Source organism: Ascaphus truei, chromosome 15 (assembly GCF_040206685.1).
Source record: "Ascaphus truei isolate aAscTru1 chromosome 15, aAscTru1.hap1, whole genome shotgun sequence".
Taxonomy (NCBI): domain Eukaryota; kingdom Metazoa; phylum Chordata; class Amphibia; order Anura; family Ascaphidae; genus Ascaphus; species Ascaphus truei.
Window position 1 is genome coordinate 31,941,146 of NC_134497.1, and position 18,959 is coordinate 31,960,104.

The 18,959-nt window shown below is 42.5% G+C and overlaps 1 protein-coding gene and 1 long non-coding RNA gene across 5 annotated transcripts in view; both read right to left on the reverse strand.

Moving 5' to 3' along the window:
• The window catches only part of LOC142466770 (uncharacterized), a 616,011-nt gene that overhangs the window by 265,550 nt on the left and 331,502 nt on the right, over nt 1–18,959 (reverse strand). The gene's annotated exons all lie outside the window — the stretch shown is intronic.
• LOC142466987 (uncharacterized) lies at nt 1,266–5,005 on the reverse strand. Its single transcript, XR_012788295.1, has 3 exons — nt 4,940–5,005; nt 2,764–2,858; nt 1,266–1,488 (listed from the first exon to the last, which is right to left on the reverse strand). It is a non-coding gene; the product is annotated as an uncharacterized LOC142466987 (long non-coding RNA).

Consider the following 18,959-nt stretch of genomic DNA (forward strand, 5'->3'; position numbering starts at 1 on the left):
GACAATAGCGAAAAGGGGTACTGGTAGGGTAGACCTATGATGAAAGTAGGGTTCCCAAAGGAGGTCTCACACCACAGAGGGAAGGTATCAGAAGTAGACGAAACCAACCAAGAGATGCCCCTCGTCTGGCCTATCCCCTTCCCCCTCCCTCCTCCCCCCTCCCCCCCCTTGTGTTTGTCCTGTCTGTCTCGTTTGTCTGTCGTCTCTCCCTGTACGTTATAATTTGTTCAGGATGGAAACAGAAAGAAAACGGGAACATGATCACTAATGTATGACAATGGGTTGTTAGACAATGTTTGATCTGTACCATGTCCCAATAAAAACTTTTTGTTGAAAAAAAAAACTTTGCAATACACATTATCATACAACATTTACACATACTTATTCACGGTTCACATCCCGGGCAACGCCGGGTCTCTCAGCTAGTATTATATATATACATGCCCGTTATTCTTTTTTGTTTGTGAGTGAGCTTGTTTCCCTCTCCTCAACATTTTTATTAAATATTTTATACGCTTTTTACGCTATGGGCTGTGCGCTCTTTGTTTGTGTATATATATATATATATATATATATATATATATATATATATATATATATATATATATATATATATATATCCTGTCTTCCCATATGAGAAGGCAGGATATATATATATATATATATAACAAACAACAAAGAAAAAAAGCTGCGCCTCTAAGGAACATGAACTAATATGAATATATATGCTGAAACAACTCAATTATAATGTGAATAATAGTGGAAATAACCTGAATTACATAAGCAATATATATATGAGATTATATGGACCTAAAATCATAGGATAGGCCCATAACAGACATATAACAACAACATGTGAAAAAGCAAAAAAGGATAAACCAGTCCTCAAATAGTTCCAATAAATAGTATGGGTGCTGGTGTGCAGGGTCTCCGGCAGCTCTCAATGTGGACCAACCACGTCCACAAGATATCTAAAAAGGAAAAAAGAGGAGAGAGCGCACGCCCATAGCGTAAAAAAGTAAATTTAATGAGGGGAAGGGGGGAGAGGGGGGTAAAAAACGCACTTACAAAAGTACAATAAAATCAAGCATATGTGATAATAATCACCACCATCCGGTCAAACTGCAAGCTCTTGGGGCAGTCCCAGGCTCCGTTGATGAAGGAGCGACGTCCCAGCAGATTCCCAGGACTGGTGTACACCATCCGGTCAAACTGCAGGCTCTTGGGGCAGTCCCAGGCTCCGTTGACGAAGGAGCAACGTCCAAGCAGATTCCCAGGGCTGGTGTGTTATAGAATAGTCCAAGAAAGAAGTACCGTAGTATGGTGCCTGTAGCACTCGCGCTTGGATCAGTCCGCTCCAGCGCTTGGTGTAGACTTCAATGTCAGTGCGTCTGACGTCATGACGCTCCCTGACGCGTTTCGTCAGTCACGGCTAACTTTTTCAAAGGGATATCATGAGAGGGGGAGGTCCGGTATTATATACACAACCTAATGATGGTAATTATTAGAAAAACCGCCCCTACTCAGCTGCAATCATTTTTCGTGCTACTACACAGTTATAAAGGCATAATTACATAAAATACAGATATTTAACCCTGAAAGGATTGGAGGAGATGATTTAAAGAAAATAGAGCAAGAATTTACACTCTAAATACTACTCAAATTGCCAAATGCACTTGGATAAATGGCACATAATCAAACATATATATATATATAAGATCATTATCAAAGAACATTTATAGATGTATATGGACTAGTGTGACAATGTCCATGATCAACAACAATGGAATTCTAAAGGGATCAAACCAGAAATATAAGTACTCAGCCTGTATGTGGATCAAACTTCATTAGCTGTTAATACATTAATGTATACATGGGATATATTGTAATTCATCCACATGGTGCATGAAATATATACTTCTAAACCCCACCTATTAAATAAAGAGGGGTGATTCACATACAGGCTAATACTAAGTGTTATTGCTGAATAATAGATAATAAAACAGGGGACCATATAACATAATATAAAGTGTAGTAAAAATGCAATGCAATGTGTACATATGTAACCACAAATAATCAAAATGCAAATATTACACCCTGATGGGTGTGTGAAAAATATAGTTAAATATAAACAATAAATCATATGATCCCATGTGAATGGACTAAAGACAGAATAAAATTGAGGAGAACATTAGTCTGGAGTCTGTATGCCACAAACAGGGCAAGGGCCCGGGGAGCTGTTCAACAATGTGAGTGCACTATTGTGAATGATTTTAATATTAAAATGGTGTAGAATTAATGTATGTGTAATAGGAACTATATACCTGTTTATATCATTTTCCTAATAAAAGCTAACCAGGCCCTAAATGGCCATACTAGAGTGAATACCTAATTGTGTGAATGACCTAATTTTTATGCGTGAAGGCTATTTAATTGTTATAATCGTGTATGTGAGGACTAATACCTGATACCGTCTATTAGACCCAGTGACCCAAGTGATGATATTGTATTTTGTAGAACCACATAAATGTGCAAATAGATATATTTATAGATGGGTGAATAATCCATAACTCGGACGGGGAGGGAAAAAGGGGGGTGGGGGGAGGGGGGGGGGAGGGAGGGGGAGGGGAGGGGGGGGAAGGGGGGGAAGGGGGAGGAGGGGGAAAAAAACCTCTGGAGGAGATCCAGACAAAGGATGGACTGAGAAGCAGAGGAGGAGAACAGGAAGAGGCATCCAAGGACTCACTAGACTAGAGTACTTACGTCAAAACATTCGTTTAGTCCCCCAGGATTGAGAGTGCCCAATTGGTGAATCCAAAAGGTTTCCCGCCTGCAGAGCGTTTTGAACCGGTCGCCTCCTAGAACACATGGAGAAATGGTCTCTATTCCCATAATTTGCATGGTCTTGGGATTTTGTTGATGAAATAGTTTGAAGTGTCGAGAGACACTGTGATTATTGAGACCCTTAATAACATTTCTCCTGTGTTCCAGGAAGCGCGTTCCCAATGTTCTAGTGGTGCGTCCAACATATTTTAGACTACACCCGCACTGTATAAGGTACACAACATAAGTGCTGAGACAAGTGATGGAACTACTGATGGCATACGTGGTGCCCCTACTTTGAGAACAGACATGAGTATGATTCAAAAGATGCCTGCACGTGATGCATCGACTGCGGCCACAGGGATGGTTACCCAATGGTCCCTTATTTTTTGCAGTATCACAATTGGAGGAAGACTTGAGCCTAGTGGGAGCTAGTATGCTTTTTATACTTCTAGCCTTCCTATATGTAACAGTAGCTCTATCCGGCAGGGTGGGTCCTAGATGGGGATCACACTTGAGAATGGACCAATGATCATTCAAGATTTTATTGATAAATTTGGATGACTGGTTATAGGTAGTAATAAACCTTACAGTCGACCTCTCCATCTCTGTATGCATTGCTGGGGTATCATAACCTAAATGTTTTCCTTTCTGTTGTTTATTTTTTGATTTCTCAAGTAAAGTGGATCTGGCAATGGAGCTCACCTTGCTGAGAGAGTCGGAAACCACGACGGGATCATATCCCTTGGAAAGAAACTTCTTCCCAAGTGTGACCGACTGGTTTTCGAAGTCAACATCCCTTGTGCAGTTCCTACGTATTCTGTGGAACTGCCCCAAGGGAATATTGTTGAGCCAGTGTTTGTGATGATTGCTGGACGCATGGACGTAGCTATTCACAGACACAGACTAGAAATGTGTGGTGGTGATAATATTCAAGTCTGTGTCTATGCTCAGGGCCAGATCCAGAAAGACAGTGGACGAGTTGTTAATATCAAAAGTAAATTTAAGTCCAAACGAGTTGTCGCTGAAGGAGCTCAGGATATCGAATAAGACCGACTCCTCTCCATCCCAAATTATAATGATGTCATCTATGAAACGGCCATAGTATACGAGACCCGCTCCAAGCAAGATGTTCTGCCACACATGGGACTCCTCCCAGTGCCCCATAAAGAGGTTGGCATAGCTGGGAGCGAATCTCGTACCCATGGCCGTTCCACAGATTTGCAAGTGAAAATCATCTTCAAATAAAAAATAATTGTGCGTGAGAATGAAGTGGATGCTTTGTAAAATGAATAACCTGTGTTTTTCTGGAAATAGTGAATCCTTGTCCAACCAATATTTGATTGCCTCTAACCCCTTGGTATGTTCGATGCAGGTGTATAATGATGATACATCACATGTTGCCCATAGATAGGTGGATTTCCACCTGATATCAGAAATGGAGTCGATGACATGGAGCGTATCCCTAACATGGGACCTCAGTGCAGTTACATTGGGGTGGAGAAAATAATCAACATATTGGGATAGGGTCGATGTCATCGACTCCACGCCCGATACTATGGGTCTACCAGGGGGATTGGACAAGGATTTGTGCACTTTAGGAAGGTGATAAAAAATGGGAGTGCGTGGATGTGAACAAAATAAGAATTTAAATTCCGCTTTAGAAATGATACCATCACCCAGTGCAGAGGTAAGGAGCTCCTTCAGTAACAACTGGTAGGTGTCAACTGGATCGGATTCCAACAAGGTATAGGAGGCCGAGTCACCCAGGAGTCTGCGTGCCTCAGTGAGATAAGCAGATAAGTCCTGAATGACTATGCCCCCCCCCCTTGTCGGCCTGTCTGATAACTATATCATGGTTGATCTTAAGCCCGCCCAATGCGCCCAGCTCACCTTTAGTTAAATTAGGATTAAATTTGGTGGGTTTAGCACACATGGACTCAAAGTCACGTAAAACCAGGCTGTAGAACGTCTCCACAAATCCGCCCTTGGACTGGTAAGGGAAGAAGACTGATTTAGGTTTAAAAGGTGAGTGCATAATATTGCAATCCTCATCTAAGTCTCCCTCCACAAACCTGGTCGGATTGGTGGACTGCTCAAAATTGTCAAGAGATACCTGTGATCCCGAAGGTGAATCCAGCCCCCTCAGCAATGAAGTGAGTGCATCAATACATTTTTCTTCCTGTGTATTAAAGACAATTGTTGGATCAGTACATTTGATATTATTTTCCTGAATCTTAAAATGTCTGTTCAATGTCATTTTCCTGACAAAACTGTTAAGATCAATAAACAATTGAAACAAATTTGGGCCTGTATTGGGGGCAAAGGATAAACCCCTCTCTAATAAAGACCTTTCACATTCAGTCAGTACAGTGGATGAGAGATTGAAGATATTACTACTCTCTACTGGTGTGACTATTCCTCCTCTGTTTTCCTTCTTCCTCTGGACAGCTCTGCCTGCCCTAACTCCTCTGCTCCTCTTTTTCCCTGGCCCGAAGGCCTGTTTGGGGCCTCGCGGTCCCAAAGGGGATAATGTTTGTCTGGATCTCTCCCTTTCGATCTCCCCTCCTGCCTCGGGTCCCGTCTAAAAAATGGGCTGATCTATGAACGGTGGGGGGTTCTTTGGACCTGGCCCCTCTACCAGTATCAGCTGATGTCCCATCTGTATCCCGCACATGGGAGCTACCAGAGCTCGCCCCAGTGTCCCCTGTGGGAGACTCGACCTCCAGGACCGAGAATATCCCACCAGTGTGTGTATGCGAGGAACCATTGGATGGGCCCCGAACACCTTGTTGCATGTCATGACTGGGGGGGGCGTGGTTGGATGCATCCCTGTATGGATGGGAACCACCTCTACCAGACCTGGAGCCAGACCTATATCTTCCTCCCTTCTTATAATTAGGGTTTTGAGTTCGCCTCCAGACCCTCACCTTGTTCGTGGCATAGTCCTCCTTATCCCGATTGAGTTTAGTATCTTTCCTGTCAATGACCTCCTTCTCAAAGGTAATGACTCTCCTACTAGTCTTTTCATCATATTCCTTAAACTCTTCAGTGTCACAATATGGTTTAAGTACCCCTTGAAGTTTCTCAATCTCCAACTCCAATTCTTTCACTTTCTTGTCTCTAAAATCTATTAAAAGTTTCATTAATGAGAATGAGCACCTATCAAGTGTCTCATTCCATTCCCTGGTAAAATCTGGATTGGTTTCAAATGTGGGGGATTTAGTTACCCTTAGACCTCTGGGGATGATCTTACGGTCTGTATAATCTTGTAAGGAACAAGCGTCCCACCAATGTCTCATTTCTTCCTTCATTAAAGTTTCTAATGTGAAAAAATTACCTTTAATGTCTATTTTATTTTCTGTATCCATATTATCTTCGGTAATTAATGAAGGGATTAATCCACTCCTTCTGGAGTGCCTCTCCTTTGCTGATTGCATCATGTTTGTATATTAAATGGGTTCCTATACAAAGGCTGCTGCTTGAGGGTAGATATAGAACAAACAACAAAGAAAAAAAGCTGCGCCTCTAAGGAACATGAACTAATATGAATATATATGCTGAAACAACTCAATTATAATGTGAATAATAGTGGAAATAACCTGAATTACATAAGCAATATATATATGAGATTATATGGACCTAAAATCATAGGATAGGCCCATAACAGACATATAACAACAACATGTGAAAAAGCAAAAAAGGATAAACCAGTCCTCAAATAGTTCCAATAAATAGTATGGGTGCTGGTGTGCAGGGTCTCCGGCAGCTCTCAATGTAGACCAACCACGTCCACAAGATATCTAAAAAAGATCCAGACAAAGGATGGACTGAGAAGCAGAGGAGGAGAACAGGAAGAGGCATCCAAGGACTCACTAGACTAGAGTACTAACGTCTAAACATTCGTTTAGTCCCCCAGGATTGAGAGTGCCCAATTGGTGAATCCAAAAGGTTTCCCGCCTGCAGAGCGTTTTGAACCGGTCGCCTCCTAGAACACATGGAGAAATGGTCTCTATTCCCATAATTTGCATGGTCTTGCTCCCCGGGCCCTTGCCCTGTTTGTGGCATACAGACTCCAGACTAATGTTCTCCTCAATTTTATTCTGTCTTTAGTCCATTCACATGGGATCATATGATTTATTGTTTATATTTAACTATATTTTTCACACACCCATCAGGGTGTAATATTTGCATTTTGATTATTTGTGGTTACATATGTACACATTGCATTGCATTTTTACTACACTTTATATTATGTTATATGGTCCCCTGTTTTATTATCTATTATTCAGTAATAACACTTAGTATTAGCCTGTATGTGAATCACCCCTCTTTATTTAATAGGTGGGGTTTAGAAGTATATATTTCATGCACCATGTGGATGAATTACAATATATCCCATGTATACATTAATGTATTAACAGCTAATGAAGTTTGATCCACATACAGGCTGAGTACTTATATTTCTGGTTTGATCCCTTTAGAATTCCATTGTTGTTGATCATGGACATTGTCACACTAGTCCATATACATCTATAAATGTTCTTTGATAATGATCTTATATATATATATGTTTGATTATGTGCCATTTATCCAAGTGCATTTGGCAATTTGAGTAGTATTTAGAGTGTAAATTCTTGCTCTATTTTCTTTAAATCATCTCCTCCAATCCTTTCAGGGTTAAATATCTGTATTTTATGTAATTATGCCTTTATAACTGTGTAGTAGCACGAAAAATGATTGCAGCTGAGTAGGGGCGGTTTTTCTAATAATTACCATCATTAGGTTGTGTATATAATACCGTACCTCCCCCTCTCATGATATCCCTTTGAAAAAGTTAGCCGTGACTGACGAAACGCGTCAGGGAGCGTCATGACGTCAGACGCACTGACATTGAAGTCTACACCAAGCGCTGGAGCGGACTGATCCAAGCGCGAGTGCTACAGGCACCATACTACGGTACTTCTTTCTTGGACTATTCTATAACACACCAGCCCTGGGAATCTGCTGGGACGTTGCTCCTTCGTCAACGGAGCCTGGGACTGCCCCAAGAGCCTGCAGTTTGACCGGATGGTGATATATATATATATATATCACCATCCGGTCAAACTGCAGGCTCTTGGGGCAGTCCCAGGCTCCGTTGACGAAGGAGCAACGTCACAGCAGATTCCCAGGGCTGGTGTGTTATAGAATATATATATATATATATATATATGTATATATATATATATATATATATATACAAAAGAAACACACAGCGCAATTCTAAACAGATTGTTCCTGTGGGGGTAATTAGTCACACCACTATTTAAGAGCCAATATTACAAAATGAGGTACATACCCTGGTTAACACCTAACCCTACACACTGCAGCCGATTTAGGTCTGCGGCTCCACAACGCCGCCTTTTGGATCTGGAGAAGAGTGACCTAAGCGCAAATATGACAGGGAAAAGAGAAAACACAAGAAGAGATCATAGGGCAGTATATCTATTATTACATAGACTAAAATTGGTAAGATATATGCTTACACAGATGCGACGAGTAAAAGCATGTAATCCTCTCTGGGACTCGCCACCGTAGCTTTAGGGATCTTGTTCTTGGACTGCTAGATCTCCAGATTCTTCTCCACAGGAAGTCAATTACAGCTGCTGCAGGAGCTCCTTGTCTCAGGCACTTCTGTGTATCTACGGATGGATCTCACACAAGAGGGGGAGGGGGGGGAGGGAAATAATGGAAGGGAACAAGATATGTGTAAAACCTATTTAATATATAAAAAAACAATAAAATATGGCTGATCCACTCACATTGTGTGAGTAAATAGCAAGCATTAGAGAGTGTTTTGCGAGTCTCTCACACTCGTGTAGATTCGCCGGTTGCCAGTCTTCTCCGCGGTCTCCGTTACTTCCGTACCACGTGATCGGCCGTGGTGTGTGACGCGGCTTGTGACGCGGCTCGGCTCTCGCGAGATTTTGTGTCTGTAAATACAGGGGATCACTGCCGGAGCTCCTCGTGAATGTCTCTCCACTCAGGCCTCCTGGCGTGTCTCTCTCTCTGCTGCAGGTGAAAGCTGGCCCTACGCGTTTCTCCACATCGGGCTTCGTCAGGGGCTGCTAATGAATACCTATGCCCTACCAGGGTATATATAAGTACCTCCCCCTTACGATTGGCTCAATCTAATTAAACTAATTTGACTACTTGGAACATGATTGTTTGTTTGTAATTAGTGTCGTATACCATTGCAATCACTGCATATGGCAGATAACGACACTGCTGTAATACATTTGTCACTTTAAACAATTTGGAGAAAATATAGAACACAGTCTACTCGACAATTGGATACACATTGTATATGGTAAAATACATACACTGTACAATAATGGTGCTATGTGCATAAACATGGGACATATTTAAAGCTGAACATAGGGAAAATAGAGGGACTAATGAATAGTTAACTCCAACTGTATATGCCATATAAGGCCGGCCGGAACATAGTAAAGACTTAACTAAGGGAAATAGGGATACCCTTGTGCTAACATTACCTTAATGGTATAGCCTATCATTTTGAGTTATTTAGATAATTTAGGTCATTGAACCATGGGAGATACTGTATTTATCTTATTGTGCATCATATATGTTCTTTAGATGCATATCGATACTTTACTCAAAATTAACCCTAATGTCAATCCATTTAGTAATTTATACTTATGAGAGGGATTTCTAGGAGAGAATTATGGGATTAAGAATATGCTAAATACTTCTACATAGATTATAGACCAGTAGCATAGTAAGACATGGGACTTGAGTTTGATGTTCATAGTATGTAACATGGGGCTACTCTCTAATACCCTTTATAATATAGCTCGTATTACCTGTGTGTATATAGACACATTAACTCATGGTCAATACCAAGTGCACTTTTAAGCGTATAGTTCAGGAAATTATACCCCAAAAGAGGGGGAAACAATATATCATATGGAATGAACTCTACTGTATTGCTATTCATTATTGTTGTAACCTCACTCAAATTACTATACAATCTAATTAATATAGTGAATAAACATAAATTCCTAATACAATACAAAACTATAGTGTATACACTAATACATCAACTCATGTAATAAATAATACCCGTGTGTATCTTCATTATAACCAATGTGTAATATAATGTAAGGTAAAATATTAAATAAATTATTCAATAAAGTGCTTTATATAACGCCAATCATACAATAAACATACAAATTAATTCGATAGTGTACACGACATAGATCCGTTATACCTCTATTGTGACATTCACCTGTAATGCGTACTTGTGCTAATAAATCTATTATCATATGTCTGCATGTAAGGACATATATTATATTCATCAGTGCTACCAATAAGGAAGAATTTAAGGCCCATATTATATAGGCTATATGCAATAAATGGGTGTGTGATTAGAGTGCTTGTATTCTGAAATTTTCAAGGGAGATGTTAACCCAATAATGAATGGGTGTGCGATTGGAGTACTTGTAATTATGACAATATCAGGGGAGATGTTTACCTAATAGAAACACAGTAGACATAATATTATATATGTCTTGGTTACCTTTAAATTCAGTTTATGGTTAGGCAGTGGTACCTATGGGGTGAAGCAATGCGTAGGCTACACTTAAAATGGATATTTACTGCATACTGATTAAATATCAGACCAGAGGTATAATGCATACATATCAAGGGAGAGTCTGGATACAGATTCTAGAGACTTAAATGAATCATATCCACCTAACAAATTCAACATTCTAAATACAAGCTAGTGGAGATACTATGTTATACATATTAACTTAGCAACGAAGTTACACATCTTATCTAATCAGATACTAAAGATGGGCTGAATCATATCCACCTTGCAATTACAACATACCAAAGACATGCTAATGAAGACACTGTAGTATAAACATTGTCCTAGCAACGAAGCTACGCAACTCATCTAATCGCGGGCACGTTTAAAACCTCGTGACCACAAATTTGTGTATGTTAATTATCACATAATAGTACCCCTAAAACAAAGACATATGAATGTGAAGGTCATGTTTAGAGTATAACACCAGTTTGATTGTCCATTGGTACATAGTGTGAAGTATATTGACTGCAGAGCACATAAAGAAGTCATGGGATAGCGTGTTAATCCTTTAGGAAGGATCCCAGATCTATATCGATATTCATACCGTTAGGGATTAGTGTTTTCATGGTATAAATCCAAAACGTTTCTTGTCTTGAGATTTTGATGACCTGGTTCCCCCCCCTCCAATTGGGGTGGATTCTGTCGATACCTAGAAAATTTAACCCAATTGGGTTTTGGTCATGATGTTCCTTGAAGTGTTTGGAGACACTGTGTTGCATAAAACCTCGCTCAATGTTCTTTATGTGCTCTGCTATTCTCAACTTCAATTTCCTAGTTGTTCTCCCTATGTATTGTTTGTTACATGGACATTGTAACATGTAGATCACATTGTTGGAGTTACAATCTATGAAATCTTTGATTGTAAACTCCCTCTGTGTTACTTCTGATTTTACCTTCCTAAAGGATTTTTGTGTGTTGGGATTGATCTTACACCCTCTACATGTTTGGCATTTAAAGAAACCATTTGTAATGCTTACTGGTTTAACACATTCTTTCCTTAAGCAACTAGGTGCAAGTCTTTGTTTTAAATTTGGGGCCTTCGTGAATATTATTTCTGGATTTTTTTGGCAATATCTGTTGTAGTAATGGATCTTGATGGAGAATATTCCAGTGTTTGTGGAGTATTCTCCTAATATGCTGTGAAGATTCATTATATCTGGTGACAAATGGAATTGAGATTTTATCTTTCTCCCCTTTCCTACCTTGTTCCTTGTTCGGTTTGTACTTTAATAGTTCTTTTCTCTCCATTTGAGTCACTTTTTGGTAAGCTGTGTTCACTACCTCCTTCTTATATTTTCTTTCAGTAAACTTTTCCATCTCATAAGTATAAATTACTAAATGGATTGACATTAGGGTTAATTTTGAGTAAAGTATCGATATGCATCTAAAGAACATATATGATGCACAATAAGATAAATATCTCCCATGGTTCAATGACCTAAATTATCTAAATAACTCAAAATGATAGGCTATACCATTAAGGTAATGTTAGCACAAGGGTATCCCTATTTCCCTTAGTTAAGTCTTTACTATGTTCCGGCCGGCCTTATATGGCATATACAGTTGGAGTTAACTATTCATTAGTCCCTCTATTTTCCCTATGTTCAGCTTTAAATATGTCCCATGTTTATGCACATAGCACCATTATTGTACAGTGTATGTATTTTACCATATACAATGTGTATCCAATTGTCGAGTAGACTGTGTTCTATATTTTCTCCAAATTGTTTAAAGTGACAAATGTATTACAGCAGTGTCGTTATCTGCCATATGCAGTGATTGCAATGGTATACGACACTAATTACAAACAACCAATCATGTTCCAAGTAGTCAAATTAGTTTAATTAGATTGAGCCAATCGTAAGGGGGAGGTACTTATATATACCCTGGTAGGGCATAGGTATTCATTAGCAGCCCCTGACGAAGCCCGATGTGGAGAAACGCGTAGGGCCAGCTTTTACCTGCAGCAGAGAGAGAGACACGCCAGGAGGCCTGAGTGGAGAGACATTCACGAGGAGCTCCGGCAGTGATCCCCTGTATTTACAGACACAAAATCTCGCGAGAGCCGAGCCGCGTCACAAGCCGCGTCACACGCCACGGCCGATCACGTGGTACGGAAGTAACGGAGACCGCGGAGAGGACTGGCAACCGGCGAATCTACACGAGTGTGAGAGACTCGCAAAACACTCTCTAATGCTTGCTATTTACTCACACAATGTGAGTGGATCAGCCATATTTTATTGTTTTTTTATATATTAAATAGGTTTTACACATATCTTGTTCCCTTCCATTATTTCCCTCCCCCCCCTCCCCCTCTTGTGTGAGATCCATCCGTAGATACACAGAAGTGCCTGAGACAAGGAGCTCCTGCAGCAGCTGTAATTGACTTCCTGTGGAGAAGAATCTGGAGATCTAGCAGTCCAAGAACAAGATCCCTAAAGCTACGGTGGCGAGTCCCAGAGAGGATTACATGCTTTTACTCGTCGCATCTGTGTAAGCATATATCTTACCAATTTTAGTCTATGTAATAATAGATATACTGCCCTATGATCTCTTCTTGTGTTTTCTCTTTTCCCTGTCATATTTGCGCTTAGGTCACTCTTCTCCATATATATATATATTGTGACAAACGGCTTACTCCGGGGCTCCGTCGTTTGTCCGGGACTGTTTAGAACACGGTCTTTTAGGGTAGGTTAAATGATGAGGCGTCACGTACTGTTCCTTTAAACAGGCTATGCCTGGTTTATTCAGTCCCAGGCACTGAGACTGCCACAGTGCATACAACAGAAAACAGATCAAAACAAAAGCTGCTCATCTGAGCGATAACTTAACTTAGATATCCCTGACTCAGGGTTGGAAGTGGCTTTTCCACTCCCAACAACAAAACAAGGTACTTTTGCAGTCTTATACAAATGAACAGAAAGATTGAACCTGTTAGGGGAAGAGGCTTCTCCCCTCTGTAGTTCAGCAGCCTTCCAGCCTCCTGGCTCTTGTGGAGAGACCAGAGAAACAGGAAAACAGTCTTACATACCTGATTCCTAATTAGCATGACAGGTGACAGAAATCAGGCAGCAGACAAACTCTGGTCTGGATCTCTCATCCCTCAGTTCCAGCGCTTGCCAAACTGTGGGATGGAGTGTATGTATTATAAGGCTGCACTCCCAGGCCAAACAGGATAGAAACTGTTTAGTATCCTGGGAGCCCTATATACGGAATTTATTACCATCCCCTGGTTTCTGTCACATATCCTCCCCCCCAGCTCAGACCTCGAGGGATGAGCGACCATGGATATTAGGGAGTGCATCCTTGACAACCCGTCAGCATTGCCATGTTTGTGCCCTGACCTGTGTTCCACAGAAAATTTAAAGGGTTGTAGGCTTAGGAACCACCTGGTCACTCTAGCATTCTTTTCCCTGTTTTGACACATCCAGGTAAGGGGTGCATGATCTGTGACCAACCGGAATTTTCTCCCCAACAGGTAGTATTTGAGCGTCTCTACAGCCCACTTTATTGCGAGACACTCTTTCTCTACTATGGAGTAATTTTTCTCCTGGGGATTTAGTTTCCTACTTAAATAAAGGATGGGGTGCTCCTCACCTTGAGACTCCTGGGAGAGTACCGCCCCCAGCCCTACCTCAGATGCGTCGGTTTGGACTACGAACTCTTTGGAGAAGTCAGGTGTGACCAACACTGGTTGGGCACAGAGAGCTTCTTTCAGGCTTCTAAAGGCTTGTTCGGTTTCGGGGGACCACTTTACCATTAGTGGTCCTCTTGCTTTTGTGAGGTCAGTTAGTGGGGTTGCCTTAGTTGCAAAATTGGGAATAAACCTTCTATAGTACCCAATTAACCCCAAAAAGGTCCTTACTTGTTTTTTTGTAACTGGCCTTGGCCAATTTTGTATCGCCTCCACTTTGAGTGTTTGGGGTTTGAGTAAACCTCTGCCAATAGAATATCCCAGATACTTGGCCTCCTCCAGACCAATAGTGCATTTAGCGGGGTTAGCAGTTAGTCCAGCAGACCGGACTGCGTCAAGCACAGCTTGGACCTTTGGAAGGTGGGATTGCCAATCTTCACTATGGATTACCACATCATCCAGGTAGGCGGCAGCATACCGAGCATGTGGTTTTAAAATTTTATCCATCATTCTTTGGAATGTGGCGGGAGCTCCATGTAAGCCAAAAGGCAACACCTTATACTGAAAGAGGCCGTCTGGGGTTGAGAAGGCTGTCTTTTCTTTTGCCCTTTCTGTGAGGGGAACCTGCCAGTACCCTTTTGTTAGGTCTAGGGTTGTGAGATATCGGGCTTTGCCCAGTCTCTCTACAAGTTCATCTACCCTGGGCATAGGATAAGTATCAAATTTTGACACCGCGTTTAGTTTCCGGTAGTCATTACAAAACCTTGTTGTACCATCTGGCTTTGGGACTAAGACTATAGGGCTGTTCCACCCACTTTGGGATTCCTCAATTACACCTAGTTTTAGCATTTTTTTAACCTCTAAACTTATAGCCTTTCTTTTGGCCTCTGGGATTCGGTACGGTTTAAGGTTAACTCGGACCCCCGGTTCAGAGACTAGGTCATGTTCAATTACGCTAGTTCTACCTGGCCGTATAGAGAAGATTTCTTTGTTTCTTCTCACTAAATTCTGAACCTCTCGTTTCTGATGAACAGACAGGGTTTCAGCTATGCTAACCTCTGGGTCAGTTTCTTGATTCTCTGACGGACCTGGGGGTACTAGGGTTAACAAGACTTCTCTATCTTTCCAGGGCTTGAGTAGGTTTATATGGTAAATTTGCTCAGGTTTCCTCCTACCTGGCTGTCTTACCTTATAATTTACTTCTCCCACTCTTTCCAAGACCTCATATGGCCCATGCCATTTAGCAAGGAATTTACTCTCCACGGTGGGAACCAGAACTAGTACCCTATCACCTGGAAAAAAAATTCTGACCCTAGCACCCTTATTATACGTATTCCTCTGTGCTTCTTGAGCTTTCTCCATGTGTTCCCTCACTATGGGTAGGACTGCAGCAATGCGGTCCTGCATCTGGGCAACATGCTCTATTACACTTCTGTAAGGGGTAACCTCGTGTTCCCAAGTCTCTTTGGCTATATCCAGTAAGCCCCTTGGGTGTCGGCCATACAATAGTTCAAACGGGGAGAAGCCTGTGGATGATTGGGGAACTTCCCTAATGGCAAATAACAGGTACGGTAACAAACAATCCCAGTTTTTCCCATCTTTATCAACCGCCCGCCGTAACATGCTCTTTAAGGTTTTATTGAACCTTTCCACTAAACCATCTGTTTGTGGATGATAGACTGAGGTTCTGAGATGCTTGATTTTTAGGAGATTACATAGCTCTTTTGTTACTTGGGACATAAATGGTGTTCCCTGGTCAGATAGAATCTCTTTAGGAATCCCGACCCGGGAAAACAGAACTACTAACTCTTTTGCTATGTTTTTAGCAGACGTGCTACGTAGGGGAACTGCCTCCGGATATCGGGTGGCATAATCTAATATTACCAATATATGCTGATGTCCCCTAGCAGACTTTATTAGGGGTCCTACTAGATCCATAGCAATCCGGTCAAATGGTACCTCTATTATGGGAAGGGGTACCAATGGGCTGCGGTACGCCTTGAACGGGGCGGTGATCTGACATTCTGGGCATGAGGAACAATAATTCGTAATTTCTGCCAGAACCCCAGGCCAATAGAAGCTTCGGAGAACCTTTTCTTTTGTCTTTTCCACCCCTAGGTGTCCCCCCAATGGATGACTATGTGCGAGGTGTAATACTACGTTACGGAATGTCCGTGGTACCAACAATTGTTTAGTTGTAACTGATTTCCTTTTATCAACCCGATATACTAGGTCGTTCTCTACCTCGAAGTAGGGGTAAGCAAGTGACCTATCTGGTTGGCCAGGAGTACTATTCTGGTCCCGTATATTTCCCCTTGCTACCGCTAATGTGGGGTCCTCCCACTGGGCCTTCTTAAAACTCCCAGGACTGACCTCTAGGTCAGCGAGGGTCTTATCCGGTTCTGGGGTGGTAAGTGTCTGCTCAACATCTTGATTTGGGGTATTCCCTACCAAAGTAGTGATGGGGAAGGGAATTTTACAGCACTCCTCCTTTTCCCCCTTCTTATTTGGGCCCTCGTCAACCTCCATTTCTGAAAAAGGGAAAGGATTTGTTTCTTCTAATACTTCGTTATGGTCCGCTATTGAACTCTGGGCGCTATTCTGAGCGGGGGACCACATTTTTAGAAAATGGGGAAAGTCGGTCCCTATTAACACATCATGTGCCAGTTTGGGTACAATACCCACCTTGAAATCTAAAGAACCAAACTCTGTTTCAAAAAAAACATCAACAGTGGAATATTCATGATTATCCCCATGTATACAACAAATTGCCACTCTTTGTGAACTGTTTACCTGTTTCTTCTTAATGGGCAAGAGGTATTCGGACACTAGTGTGACCATGCTCCCAGAGTCAAGAAGTGCCCGAACCCTCTTACCATTAACCTTTACAAATGCCCACAGATGGTTATTCAAGGGGTCCTCTGGGCTAGGGCCCATACATTGGGACAACAGCGAATAAGGTTCCACGCTGTTGCATTGCATGGGCTCATCATTTAGTGGGCAGATTTTTGCTGTGTGGCCCCTCTCATGACAATTTACACATTTAGGTACATAGTCTGTGTCCCACTTAGAGCCTTTTCCCGGCTCCCCATGTTGGCTATTGCCCTTAGTGTGCGAACCACTGTTGCTGGTGCTGCGTGAAGGTGGTCGCCGCTCTTCAGCGCCCCTTAACCCCGGTACCCTTTTACCGTCTCTGGAAGAGTCCTGGAACCTCGGGTAGTGGGGTTGCTCCACGACTGTGGGTTGCGGGTGCCCTTCTGCTGCATTGTACCTTTCTACGAGGGCCACAAGCTCATCCGCATTGTGGGGGTCACTCCGACTGACCCAACGGCGTAAGGCAGAGGGAAGTTTCCTCAAGAACTGGTCCATGACCAACCGTTCCACGATGTGGCTGGCTGAGTTGATCTCGGGTTGTAGCCACTTCCGGGCGAGGTGGATGAGGTCATACATCTGGCTTCGGGTGGCCTTATCCATCGTGAAGGACCATGCGTGAAACCTTTGGGCGCGAACAGCCGTGGTTACGCCGAGGCGGGCGAGGATCTCGAACTTCAATTTTGCATAGACGTTAGCTTCGGCTGGCTCTAGATCAAAGTAAGCCTTCTGGGGTTCGCCGCTTAGGAAGGGTGCGATTAGACCAGCCCACTCAGCTTCTGGCCATCCCTCTCTCTGTGCCGTGCGTTCAAACGTGAGAAGATAGGCTTCCACATCATCCGAGGGTCCCATCTTCTGAAGGTAGTGGCTTGCCCTGGTCATTTTCGGAACTGGGGCTGCCACTGCCAGTGGAAGGTTACTGATAGTCCCCCTCAGGATCTCGAGTTCCTGCTGTAAGCCCTGAGCGAACCGCTGTTGCTCCTCTCTCAGCAAGCGGTTTGTCTCTTGCTGGTTTGCATTCGCGTTTTGCAGGGCTTCATTCGTCTGTTGCTGGTTTGCATTCGCCTGTTGCTGGTTGGCATTCGCCTGTTGCTGGTTGGCATTAATCTCTTGCTGGGCTATTAGCAGCTGTTGCTGGGCTGCATTCGTCTGCTGCTGGTTTGCATTAGTTTCTTGCTGGGCTATTAACAGCTGTTGCTGGGTTTCATTCACGTCTTTCTGGGCAGCGACATTGCGTACCAGCGCACCCACCACGTCTTCCATCTTGTTTGCAGAGGATGAAAAAACTTTTTTTTTTTTTTTTTTTTTCAAAGTTCTTCAACCCGCAGACCCCCTAGTGCTCAAATTGCCCGCATTCTCCACCATGTGACAAACGGCTTACTCCGGGGCTCCGTCGTTTGTCCGGGACTGTTTAGAACACGGTCTTTTAGGGTAGGTTAAATGATGAGGCGTCACGTACTGTTCCTTTAAACAGGCTATGCCTGGTTTATTCAGTCCCAGGCACTGAGACTGCCACAGTGCATACAACAGAAAACAGATCAAAACAAAAGCTGCTCATCTGAGCGATAACTTAACTTAGATATCCCTGACTCAGGGTTGGAAGTGGCTTTTCCACTCCCAACAACAAAACAAGGTACTTTTGCAGTCTTATACAAATGAACAGAAAGATTGAACCTGTTTGGGGAAGAGGCTTCTCCCCTCTGTAGTTCAGCAGCCTTCCAGCCTCCTGGCTCTTGTGGAGAGACCAGAGAAACAGGAAAACAGTCTTACATACCTGATTCCTAATTAGCATGACAGGTGACAGAAATCAGGCAGCAGACAAACTCTGGTCTGGATCTCTCATCCCTCAGTTCCAGCGCTTGCCAAACTGTGGGATGGAGTGTATGTATTATAAGGCTGCACTCCCAGGCCAAACAGGATAGAAACTGTTTAGTATCCTGGGAGCCCTATATACGGAATTTATTACCATCC